Source organism: Oryctolagus cuniculus, chromosome 4, assembly GCF_051225735.1.
Source record: "Oryctolagus cuniculus isolate XC-2025 breed Fujian yellow rabbit chromosome 4, ASM5122573v1, whole genome shotgun sequence".
NCBI classification, from domain to species: domain Eukaryota; kingdom Metazoa; phylum Chordata; class Mammalia; order Lagomorpha; family Leporidae; genus Oryctolagus; species Oryctolagus cuniculus.
Window position 1 is genome coordinate 135,381,133 of NC_142870.1, and position 13,370 is coordinate 135,394,502.

Here is a 13,370-nt window from a genome sequence, read left to right on the forward strand (position 1 = left end):
TATGAACGAAGTATTTGTGCCTACCGAGAAAAACCAACAGTGCGCATTTTCCTCTCAACGTCAGAAAACACCAGCAACCTTGCCTTTCACTCCCCTTTTCCTGGCGTCGCTCCCACCCTCCCTCACTCCCGCATCGAATTGGCCTCCCCCGATCCTGTGGAAAAGAAAACAAAACGCCTGGGCCCCTTGCCCAGTGTTTCCAGCCAGCACTTCATCGCCAAGGCCAACTTTCCAAGCCAAGGGTCTGGGGTGGGAGCAAAGGCAAAGTAAAAGGCTGTTGCGTAAGAGCGCTTTCTGGTCCCTCCAAGGCCCACGGCGCGGTTAGCAGAGCTCTGCTGGGTTCTAGAACCTCCCCCCCCCACCCCCACCCCGGTGGCTGCAGGCGAGGGTGGGCTGGCCCTTATCTTTCTCTTCCACCTGGCGTTAGCTGCGACTTGTTTTCCTCTGCACTTCCTTCCCGAGATTTCGCTTTCAGCCGCCCCACCCCTTCCAGGACCCCGCACTCTCAGGCAGCCGCTGTCCCAGCGCCGCCGGGTACCGGGTTCCGAGTCCGGAGCAGCCGGGCGCTACGCGGGGGAGTGTGCAGGCGAGCCAGGGCCGCGCCCCTGCGCCCCGCGCCTCGCCCGCCCCTCCGCGCGCACACTCTGGTTTTAATTTGGAAAATCCTCCTCTTCCGTCCGCCTTCCCCGCTTTCTCATCTCTCCCTTTCCTCCGCGGATAACACTGGGACTCCGCGTCTGGCGTAGCTGGTGCGCATCGGGAGGGCGGTGAGTGTGGCGGGCCAGGTGGCCGAGACCTCGGCGTGGTGGTCGCGGGGAGCGCGGGCGGCACCGCAGCGTCCTGGGCGCGCAGTCCCAGGCCGGCTCCGCACGGCCGGGCATCCTCAGGTGGTTGTGGAAGTTACAGGGCGGCCGACGGAGGGATCGTGGCGCGTTTGCTGGCAGTGAGCGGTTTCCAGCCCTGGGCTGGTGGTGGCCCGCCCTGGAGGTGAAGGTGGCGGTAGAGGCCCTGGTGCAGGCTGTCCGCGGGCGAGGCTCCCCCAGCCTGAGGTGACGGGCGCTCTGGCGCAGGCGGGAGCCCTTCGCCCCGCTGCCCTGGCTGCCCACGCGTTTCTGTCTCGTGGGTCTCGTCCCGCCTGACTGGCTCCCCTTGGCGCCTCTCACTGCGTTGGGCCCGGCCACACTCGCAGGTAAAAACGGGTTACAACTTCTGCACAGATTTGGCCAGGTGGGGGTCCATCTGAGCAAACAGGGAAACGTAATTTATTTGTAAGGGGAGGAGGAGCACGTGTCCTGTTTATAAAAAAATAAAACGTATTTCAAGACATCTTCTTTTATTTTATGGCCTGTTTATCGTCTTTTAAGATCTGCAATTTAGTTATTTTAAATTTTATGTTAGCTATTTAAAAGTGGAGCCACCAAAATTAGTGGTGATTAAGGTATTATACAGTAAAGGTGGTTAATGAACTTTTTAAAGAGCTGTTGATTGTCTTATATTCATGCTACTATAATAGAGATGGGTAGATATAGATAGATGATAGATAACCTCCATTTAGCTGTCTGCTCTCAGGGTTAGGCATGACGCTCAAGCATCCTTCCATGCTCCTTAAAAGATAAGGAGGCTTAGCATCAGTCTGTAACTTTATTGTGAATTGTTACCGGCCAGTAACATCATGCGGAAGAACACATTCAGATGGGAAAAGAAGACAAAGATTATCTGTCTGTTTACCAATAATGAGTTGTCCCCCAGGACACAACCACAAAGCTCACAGAAAGGAGAGTTTAGCAAAGTTTCCAGTTGCGTTTTACTTAATTTATAGAAGTCAATCAATTGGTGTCCTGTACATAAACTAAAAAAATACAGTAAAACAAAATGAACTTCAAATTGGCAGGAAAATGCAAAATTGTAAAAATCCATTTTTAAAACAATGTAAAAATGTAATAAATGTAAATATTTTAAATGTATACATATATGAATCCAATAAAATGCATGGCATTAATCTAGGTAAATATAAAATCACATATAAATTAAATAGAATCCTAACTGAATATCCAGTTAAATATCCAGATAAATATCAATTAAAATGTGTGTGCATTTATGTGTGTGTGTATATGGAAACTTCACTATGTCATAAAACATACTTTAAAGCTATAATGATTAAGACAATGGAAGAGATGACTACTAAACACATTAATCAAACTGAAGAGCCCGTTTAAGAGTAAAAGAAAAACTCAACTTGATAGACACTCAAAATATGATCATGGAGGAGAAATTAATTGATCTTTCTTGTACAGCCAGATATTTATTTGGAAAACTAATAACAAATATGGAATTCATTACTCTCAGTGCACATATGTAGTATGGATGGCCCACTTATACTAATTATATATATGAAAACTAAAAATAGGGCCTGGCGCTGTGGCTCACTTGGCTAATCCTCCGCCTGTGGCGCCAGCATCCCATATGGGCACGGGTTCTGGTCCCAGTTGCTCCTCTTCCAGTCCAGCTCTCTGCTGTGGCCCGGGAGGGCAGTGGAGGATGGCCCAAGTGCTTGGGCCCTGCATCCGCATGGGAGACCAAGAGGAAGCACCTGGCTCCTGGCTTAGGATCTGCGCAGCGGCAGCTGTAGCGGCCATTTGTGGGGTGAACCAACGGAAGAAAGACCTTTCTCTCTCTCTCACTGTAACTCTACCTGTCAAATAAATAAATAAAAAGAAAAAGAAAAAAAAACTAAAAGTAAAAACCTGAATGTATATTTGTGCGCATGAAATGTGAGAAAAGCATTTCTAAGCATATACAGAAACCTGGAGAGGGCTGACATTGTAATCAGCAGGTGAGGCCACTGCTCACTACGGCATCCCGTATTGCCAGTTGGAAACCTGGGTCCTCCACTTGGGAGCCAGCTTCCTGCTAGTGGGCTTGGGAAAGCAGCAGAAAAGGTACCGAGTCCTTGGGTGCCTGCCACCAATATGAGACGAGGATGGAGTTCCTGGCTCCAGGCTTCAGCCTGCTGCAAAACTTGCTGTTGCAGCCTTTTGGGTAGTGAACCAGTGGCTGGCACATCGCTCTGTTTCTCCTCTGTCTTCTCCTCTATCTGCTGCTCTGCCTTTCAAATAATTAAATAAATCTTAAAAAAATAAAAACCCATGTAGGGACATGATTTTTATGAATATTTGCATGCCAAAATAGATACAAAACAAAAGAATATTGCTAATAGAAAAAGATAATTTGGATAATATGCCGAGAACTCTGAATGACCTTTAAAATCAGCAAACTCATTGAGGATAGTCCATCAAAGCAAAAAAATGCAAATTATAATCATAATGAAGAGCTTCAGCCAAACTAATTATCTAAACAATGCAGTTAAAGAGAGAAATTTTTGCATGCTTTACTAATTTTGAAACTGTGATACTACTCAGTGTTGATAATTCGATGAAGGAAATGTACTTTTACAAACTTGTTGGAAATCGGAATTGATACAACTTTTCTTAACAGCTATTGAAATTTTCAAATGATCATTTCTTATTGGAATTTACCCCACAAGACGTAACACCAAATTGACAAATAAAAATCTGTGTCAGAGATGTCTATTGTAGTACAGTGTGTAATCTAGAAAATATGCACACAATTTTACAACCAGCTAATGAGATTTAGTTATATAATTTATAGTGCATTTAGAGGGGAATAATATATTGTTAAAGACATGAAGAGGTTGAAAGAGTGCAACATGGATACAACATGTATTGTAAATTAAATAGGAATGAAAACAAGTTCATACAGTACGCATGTATACATCTACATATGTACCAAGGCATAATGTTATTATAAATAATAATTTGGTATATAGACTGAATTCCTGATTCCATATTTCTATAATACTATAGATTACTAATAATTAATACTATAGAATACTAATAATAATGTATATTTACAAGGAAAAAGTGGTTTCACTATAATAAGAAAAATAAAGTTCCTGATAAAGCTTGTGATTAGTAATTTGTACAGAATTTTCATCCTGGATAGATGAATTGTAATTCCTATGAAAGAAATATTTTATCTTCCATAATGCATTCCATAGTGTTGTCGTTTTTTTCTTTCTCTTTGAATGTCCTCTTTTGATTTCTTTGGAAAATCCCTTACTTTTCCTCCTTCCTTTATATTGATGGTTATGATGTTCATCGTAGGTACAGAAGTGAAAAATTTTACGGGGAAGATTTCATAACCCGTTAATTTTCTTTATAAGCAGAAAATATGGGAATGTTCATACGCATATTTCACAAGCATTGTACTAAACTTCACCTTTGCAGCATGTACATATGTAGGTACATATGCTTTCCTTTAAAAAGGAAGATATGGAAAATAGATTATAAAAATGTTTAATTGCATGGCAAAAACACAGGGCAAGCGGCAGATTTTATGTTTTTGTATTCAGTTTTATTTGTTTGAAAGGCAGAGCAACTGGGGGAAAGAGACAAAGAGAAAGAGCTTCCACACACCAGTTCACTTCCCAAATGCCCACGAGAGCTGGGGCTGAGCCGGGTTGAAGCCAGAAGCCAGGAATTTCATATGGGTCTCTCACATGTGTGACAGGGACTGGAGCCATCACCTACAGCCTCCAAGACATATTATTAGGAAGCTGGACAGGAAGCAGAGGCAGAGGTGGCCTGGATTCCAAGCACTCCAATGGGATGTGAACATCCCAGGCTGGAATTTGACCATCTGAGCCACAGAACCACACCTAATGGCACATTTTAAAAAATGAATATTCACCTAAGGTTTTAATAAGTCATCATATGAAGAATACACACACACACACACACACACACACACACAGAGAGGAAGAGAATGAACATTTAGCCTAGCAGTTCAAATGCCTATGTCCCACATCCGATTTCTTTGATTTGGTTACTGGCTCTGGCTCCTAACTCTCTCCAATGCAGACCCTGGGAGAGAGCAGTGATGGCTAAAGTAATTGGGTTCTTGCCACTGGTGTGGAAGACCAGGATTACATTCTTGGCTCTTGGCTCTGGACCTGGCCATTATGTAGGCATTTGGTGGATGAACCAATGGATGGGATTTCTCTCTCGTGCGCGCTCTCTCTCCTCTCTCTCTTCTTTCTGTCTCTTCCTATCAAATAAACAAGTAAAAACCCACAACCAGAGAAATGGACAAATGACAAATAGGCAGGTCACAAAAATGAGATACAAATGACCTCTTAAAATTTTTATTTATTAGAGAGATGGAGAAACAGTTCTTACCTGCTGATTCACTTCCCAGATGCTCAAAGTGACTGAGGCTGGGCCTGGGCCAAAGCTAGGAGCTGGGAATCAATCCAGGTCTCTCAGAAAGGTGAAAATAATGCAATTACTTGGGTAACCACAGATATCTCCCAGTTTCTGCTTTAGCCGGAAGATAGAGTCCGGATCCAGAGCTGGTTATCAATGATGTAGGAATTGGCATCTTAACTACTAGGCTAAACATCTGACCCAGAAAAGAATTTTTAAACAGATAATAAAATCTGCTAAACTTCCTCATGATAAGATACAGAAAAAAATAAAACATTTTTTGACCTATTGGATTGAAAATGACAAAAAATTTGGCACAATACTATATTAGAAATTAATTTGTTTGGTATATGAATTGATGCAAATATTTAGGAGTATAATTTGACATTATCTGTCAAAAATCCCACAAAATACTGATCACCAGTTGTGCTTCCAGAAATTTAATGCATAGGTACACAAAAATATGTTTTTTGCATCACTGTTGCTTATAATGGCATAAATTTGGAGAAATAATTTAAAATTTCATTACTAAGCAAATACATTATAGTATAGTCATTAAAAAGGATAAGGTTTTATGAACTTAAATGTACTTAATAATACTTGTGAGAAAGGGAATATGCAGAAAAGTATAAAGAAGACCTATTTGTTTTAAAAGCTGTATGTATTAGTTTGTGTATGCTTAGAAATTCTCTTGTGGGAGGAAGAGTTGAAAATGAGGTTAAGGTAGGAATGATCTTTTTATGATGTAAATGTGTATATTGCTTGAATGAATTATTATTTGTAGATAACGCTTATTATTTTAAAGTGTATCTTAAATGTAAAGTTTCTTACCAATGATTTGATTATAAGCCACATGACATCCTGTTCTATAATTTTTATTGCTAAAAAATGGGCCAGAAAATGACACAATAAGGCATTATTTCATAATCTTCCAAAGCATTGGTGTGGTAATATGTTCCTTAAACGTGTTACATAAACATCATGAGACTGTTGTTCTTCAGATAGCTTTTGTACTCCAAGTAACAAAAATATTTCCCACTTGAAAGTGTGGGAAATACCCCCACCTGTCCACTCAAAGGATGGACTCAGCCCCTGGAATCAAAGCGAAGCAAAACTTTATTAATTATCTTGCAAGATATGTTGCAAGTTCTCTTAGTTTTTTTTTTTATTCCATTCTTTCTTTTTTTTTCTTTATTCTTTTTTTTTTTTTTTTTTTTTTTGATCTGGCTAAACTGGAGAGGGAGGAGGAAGATGGGGGAGGAGTGAGCGGGAGTACAGGTATAGTGGGAACAATTACTATGTTCCTAATGTTGTATTTATGAGATACATACAAATAAAAATGATTTGTTGTGGCTAAAGCAACTGCAAGATTGGTGCAGTTAAAGCATGCAAGTTTATTCCCTAGCATGTAGGTCTCTCCCCCAGTTCCTTACTGGCCAAGTACTGTGGGGTTACAATCTTCCCAAATGTCACAAAAGTTTTATTAATCTCCATCAATTTTAGTTTTGTTATATTAGATACCCCTAACATTCTTTTTGCTCAACAGCTTGTTTGCTTTGGGACTTCCCAGGTGCATTTCCTTTGCAATTTGTAACCTAGCTGTTATGCTAGCAAGCTACTTGTAACTTTCCACACATTTGCAAGCTGTTATAGGAGCTAGTTGTTAGTAATTTTCTACTCACAGCTGAACACCTTACTTTGAAAATGAACCAAATGCCTTTATTCCTCATGGAAGCTAAAATGGAGAAACCTGATAACTCTGTTAAGCAGTTGGAAATAGTTTTTTTGATTAAAGTTATCTATTGACTGTGCTTATCAGTTTGCTTCCATTTAATTTCATCTTTTATTTAAAAAATCAAATCAAATAGCCAACCTTCAAAATCTTTAACATTTGTCAAAAAGAAGGAAATATTCCATTGTACACATCTTTGCAACAATTCATAATATGAATAAAATATCAATATATTCATATGGGCTATGAAAGTAACACTTCAGGGAACAGGAATTTAGCCTCACAGTCAAGAATACTTGTATCCAGTACCAGATACCTGTATTGACTTCCTGGCAATGGCTCCAGACTTCAATTTCCTGCCAACAGACTGTGGGAGGCAGCAGTGATAGCCAGAGTAATTAGATTCCTGCCACCCATGTGGAAGATCTGGCCTGCATTTCCAGCTCCCAGCTTCAGCCTTGCCCTGGTCCCAGCCTTTGTAGGTATTTGGGAAGATAACCAACAAATGGAAACTATCAATCTTTCTATCTGTGTCTCATGGCCTCTCAAGTAAATAAACTAAAAAATTTTGAAACACTGTAACTTTAATGGATTTTTCCAACGTTTTCAGAGTTGTTCATAATGAGAGTTAATTGCTGTTTCCTCTTTGCAAGTTTCTTATGGAATTTGTTTTATGCAGAGGTACAGATAACTGCGCATTACGTGTATCTATATCTAATGAAACATTTTGTTTAAGTGACATTTCTGACATACTTTATACCAACAGACCTAAGTGTGACTTGTTAACACAAGTCTCTGTAATTGCTTTTTGAGTTGGATTGCTGTTCTGTTCCATGAGACAGCAACTTGTTAAGCTTCCGTAACATAAAACAGAAATGTCTGAATCCTTCACTGCCATTGGACTTTAATTCATTTATGTTGAGCCGACTCAACTGTCTTGTTACCTGGAAACCAAGAAACCCATAAAACTAATCAGCACAATATACCACAGTAGCCAAGAATTCGGATTAAAAGTTCTAAAGACAATTGTATTTGGAAGGATATGCATAGACCTTTCATATTTAAAGAATTTTGAAGTCTTTTTAGTTCCAAGTTCACTACATAAGTCAATTTTCCTTATTTTTATTTTTAAACCTCAGATTACAAGATTTATTATATATTTTTATAGAAAATTTAAAGAGGAAATATTTATATTTTATTTCTTTTAGAGTTTTCATACTTTGAAAAACTTAACTGTCATAATTATCCAGATTATATTACATATTTTGTAATTTTTATAAATATTTGTTGCAGGATTTTTAGAGGAATATGATTTTTTATAAAGATTTTGTTTATTTATTTGAGAGGCGGAGTTACGGACAGTGAGATAGAGAGACAGAGAGAAAGGTCTTCCTTCCATTGGTTCAGTCTCCAAATGGCTGCAACGGCCGGAGCTGTGCTGATCTGAAGCCAGGAGCCAGGTGCTTCTCCTGGTCTCCCATGTGGGTGCAGGAGCCCAAGCACGTGGACCATCCTCCACTGCCCTCCCGGGCCACAGCAGAGAGCTGGACTGGAAGAGGAACAAACAGGACTAGAACCGGCACCCATATGGGATGCTGGCGCCACAGGCAGAGGATTAACCTAGAGCACCACGGCACCGGCCCCAGGAATATGATTATCATGTTTCACTATGATGTATTTACTAAAACATTATGCTAGATTTTTGTGTAGTTTACAATTACTACTAGTTCTGTCCTGTGTTTCAGTAAGAATGAGAAGGTATCACTTAAACCAAAAATTTTATACTATGTTTTGGGTTTTTTTTTGCATTTGTTTAGAGGAAATTTACTTTTGTTCACAAAAGAGGCTTTTTTAAGATTTATTTTACTTATTTAAAAGCCAGAGTGACAGAGACAGGAACAGAGAAAAAGAGATCTTCCTTCTGCTGGTTCACTCCTCAGATAGCTGCTGGACCAGGCCAAAACCAGGATCCTGAAACTCCATCTGGGTTTCCCACATTGGCAACAGAGGCCCAAGTAGTTGCGCTTTTCCAGATGCATTAACAGGGAGCTAGATCGGAACCAAAGCAGCCTGGACTTGCTTTAACTGGCACTGTGATATGGGGTGCAGGTGTTGCAGTCTTAACCTGTGGTGCCACAATGCTGACCCCAGAGGAGATTTTAGAATGAATTTAAGTAAGTACTTATTGCTAAAGTTTTTTGCATATTAATTTTGTGTTCTGCCTATTGATGAATTTTCTTTTAAATTAATTATTTTATTTGAGGGCCAGCAAGAAAGAAAAACATCTCCCAGTGGCTGCTTCATTCCCTAAATGCTTGTAACAGCCAGGGCTGTGTCATACCAAATTCAGAAGCTGGGATGTCAGTTTGGATCTCTCACATGGGTGGAAGGGACTCAAGTACTTGGACCATCATGCGCCTCCTCCAAGATTGTACATCAGAAAGCAGAAAGCAGGAGCAGAGTCAGGACTTGAACCCAGGCACTCCTATGTGGGGCATAGACAGGCACTCCAATATGGGGCATAACTACTATGCAAAATGCCTGCCATTAATTTAAATAGTTTTTAGTGGATTCCTTAGAAACTTCTATACACAAGAAATGTCACACCTCTTCATTGCTGTTCTGTATGTCACATTTCTTTTTTTCTAATGTCATTCTGCTAGAATTTCAGTATAATACTGGCTAGAAGTGGGACCGTGAATACTCTTGTCTGTCTTTTTGTCTGAGAAGTCTGTGGTCAGCCTTTCTCCCTTCGGTAAGATGTTAGTGTAGCATGCTTTGTAGGTGCCTTTATTAGATTAAGAAATTTGCATTTCTAGACTTCTGAGTGTTGCTTTTATTAAGAGAGTGCTCTGGATTCTGTCAGATGCTTTTTCTGCAATCCATTAATATGACATGTTGGTTTTGTCCTTTTTATTACTGTATTTTCATTGATTAAAGAATTGTATTACTAGTGATAAATTATGTATTATCCTTTTAATGTTTCTGGATTCGGTGTTCTAGTCTTTTGTTGAGACTTCTTTAATGGCATTAGTGTGGCTTTTCTTGTGATGTCTTTGATTTTTATATCAGAATCATAGTAACTTGATGAAATAAGTTGGTGTATATTACCTCCTATTTCTTAAAAGTAGGAAAGATTGATATTCATTTTATTAAAGATTTATTTATTGATTTGAAAGTTAGGGTAACACAGAAACAGAGAGAGGTGTTGTACCCACTGGTTCACTCCCCAAATGCTTGCAACAGCCAGGAATAAACCAGACCAAATCCAGGAGCCCAGAACTCAGTCTGCAAGTTTGGTGTGAGTGGAAGAGGCCTAAGTACTTGGGCCATCACCTGTTGCTTAGGGTGAGCATTAGAGGGAAGTTAGAATAGGAAGCTGTGGACAAAAGGCCCAAAGTACCCATGAATATGGGTAATGAAGGAAGGCCCAGGAGGAAAAGATGGACAGATGGCCCTGTTGAGCCTGGTTCAGCTCAGCTCAGCACCTCCTTCCTGAGACCAGGATGCTTCCTGTAGCTCAGGAATTTTTGCTCCAGACCTAACCTCATCTCTGTTCCTCCTTGTGCATGATAGCAGTGCCTAAAATCCCATGACTACACCCAACAGGGCCAGGAGGTAGGAAAGGTAACGTTTTGTTACTGCATTTTTCAATTCTGAAGTTTCGTTTGTTCATTTCTGTCTTTTATTTTTTTACTGATATTTTCAGTCTTTTCTCCTCCTCCCCTACTTCTTGGAGCATTTTTGAAATCACTGCTTTTAAATTTTTTTGCTGATAATTTCACTGTCATATTGGCATTGGCATCTTTTCATTTTATCTGCTTCTCCCCACCCATGTGTACAGATATTTCTGATTCTTTATGTACTATAATTTTGTGTTTTATCCTAAACATTTTAAATACTTTTTTTGAGATTTTGAGTCTGGTTTAAATACTATGGAGAAAATTGACTTGCTTTTTTTTTTTTTTTTTTGGCAGGCTGTTGACCCAGTTGGGTTCAAGCCAGCGTTCTGTATGATTTCAATGTCTGTTTCCTTTAAAAAGTCTTTGCTGTGATATTTGGTTCTCTGATACGTGTATACAGACCAGGGCCAGTCTGAAAGCAGGAGAGTGGTCTCCTTTTATTTCAGTTCTCAGCATCTTCATTTGGTTCAGATTCATACTTGCACCACTCAGAGATGCGTCCAGGAGTTCACAAACAATTTTATGGGGACCCTTTCCCAAGCTGCCCTCTCATGGTCTCCTTGCTATTTTCCAGTCTTCTAGGCTTCTCCTTTTTTGTTTTCCATCCAGCAAAATGAGGTTTTATTTGTCTGTTTCTGCTGTGTACTTCCCACAAATTCACTTGCATTCATAGCCCAGTCTCAGTAAGGCAGAGACAGAAAAGAAGTGGCAGTGGTTCACCCTATCCACTTGGGACCACAGCTCTTTGAAACAAGAGAAAGAGTCCCCTCCCTTTGTGTTTTCCACCACTGTGGGCATCCTCTGATATTTAGTACTTTATTCACAGTGGGATTGTTACGAGCTGAAACATAACGGGTGGAGAAAAGGGAGAGATACTGAGGAATTCTCCAGTTCTCTCTGAACTTTATAAAATCCTCCCCTTGTGCCCAAGCCAGAATGGGAGGGCTTCTTGGAGATATCCTTGCAGCTGATGCCTGCTAGTGTATTTAGGCTGCCTCAAAACAGTACCAGGCCAGGGATACCAAAGAAAAAAATGCAAAATTGATTCTGATTTGATTGTATTTTTTCTGGTCATCTTCCCCTATGCCCCTGCTACTATAATCAGAAATACACGTGCGTACACACATACACACACACACACCCCACACATACACATTATTATAACTGTTTAGCTTTTTTCCTAAGATTTATTTATTTGTTTATTTGAAAGGCAGAGTTACAGAGAGAAAGGGTGAGACAGAAGTCTTCCATCCACTGGTTCACCACTTAGGGCTGGGACAGACTGAAGCCAGGAGCTTCATCCAGATCTCCCATGTGGGTGGCGGGGGCCCAAGCACTTGGGCCATTTGTGTCCACTGCTTTCCCAGGCACATTAGCAGGGAGGTGGATGGAAAGTGGAACAGCGGGGATGTGAACCTGTGCCTATATGGAATATGTATCACAGGTGGTGGCTTAACCTGTTGTGTCACAATGCTGGTCCCCTTTGCCTGCTTTTTCAATAAACTAAGGAAACTACTGCAGTTTAGGCCTGACAGTAACTACTCAGAGTGCGCACAGACTGCCACTTTAAGGGCACAATTCCCAACAAGACTGCCCTCACCTCAGACACCAACCACATAGAAGTTCTCCAGGTCACTCACATTTCTAGAGAATTCAGGGATTCCTAGTACCCTCTCATATCTGATCATTTGCTAGAATGACTGACAGAGCTCATCAAAGTGCTCTACTTATGATTAAAGTTTTATTATAAACGATAAAAGTCAGGGTCCTTCAAATACAGAAAGGCATAGGGTGAAGTCTAAGAAGGTCCCGAACACCAAGCTTCCATGTCCTTTTGTGAAGTTAGGATGTGTGGCCCCCAGGAACATTGAAGGCCTCCTGAGCCTCAGTGTCCAGAACTTTCACTGGGTCTTCATTATGTAAGCATGGTTGCTTGAGTTATTGGTCACATGGCTGAATTTAGTCTCCAGCCCCCACCTCCCTGGAAATAGGACTCAGGCAAAATTGCTGAAAACATGGTGGGTCTTCCCGACAGGAACAGCCTACATCCTGAGTTATCCTAGCATCAGCTGAGATGAGGTCCAAGGCCCTGCCAGGGACAACAAAGATACTCCTATCATTCAGAGATTCTTAGGGCTTAGAAGATGTCTACCTGAATCCAGGACAAAGACTGGGAAAATGTTTTTTGTTATCCTACACTAAGATTCATGTACCAACAAAAATGGAGACAGAAGAAAATAATTGATATGAGATCATTAGCAAAAGCTGATAGATAATTCTTTTAAGTAAATCATATATTTTTTTCTTAGAACTATTAGCATACCAACCATACAAACTTATTTTCACCTAACTTGGATCATTGTGAAATATGAAATTGTTAAAATGTGGACATTTGAAAACTATCAACCTTTTTAATGTGTTAAAGAGTGTCATCATGGCTTTCAAGTAAATCAAATGCAATATTCTAATCACATATACATATACATATACATATAAATTTATACTTAAAAATTTTATGAAAATTTGAATTAAAAGGTAAGTTTGCTTTGATGCAAAATTTTTTTGATATCCATATGTGGTTTTTTCATACTATGCATTTTCCATGAAATCTTTGAAGATTCGTTGTATGCATAAATTTCACTTTTTTGCTCCAAGATAAATATGTTCCAA

At 40.1% G+C, this 13,370-nt stretch overlaps 1 protein-coding gene across 5 annotated transcripts in view; it reads left to right on the top strand.

Annotated features, from left to right (window-relative positions):
• Positions 1-285: 285 nt before the first annotated feature.
• PLSCR4 (phospholipid scramblase 4) overlaps positions 286-13,370 on the top strand; it is a 47,527-nt gene continuing 34,442 nt past the window's right edge. Inside the window, exon 1 of one of the 5 annotated variants that reach the window (XM_008266288.5) lies at positions 286-767. The gene's annotated coding sequence lies outside the window, so the exon portion shown is untranslated. Of the gene's footprint in view, positions 1,190-13,370 lie in introns of all 5 variants that reach the window. The other 4 variants (XM_070073206.2, XM_089331084.1, XM_002716599.6 and 1 more) reach the window with 4 other exon arrangements.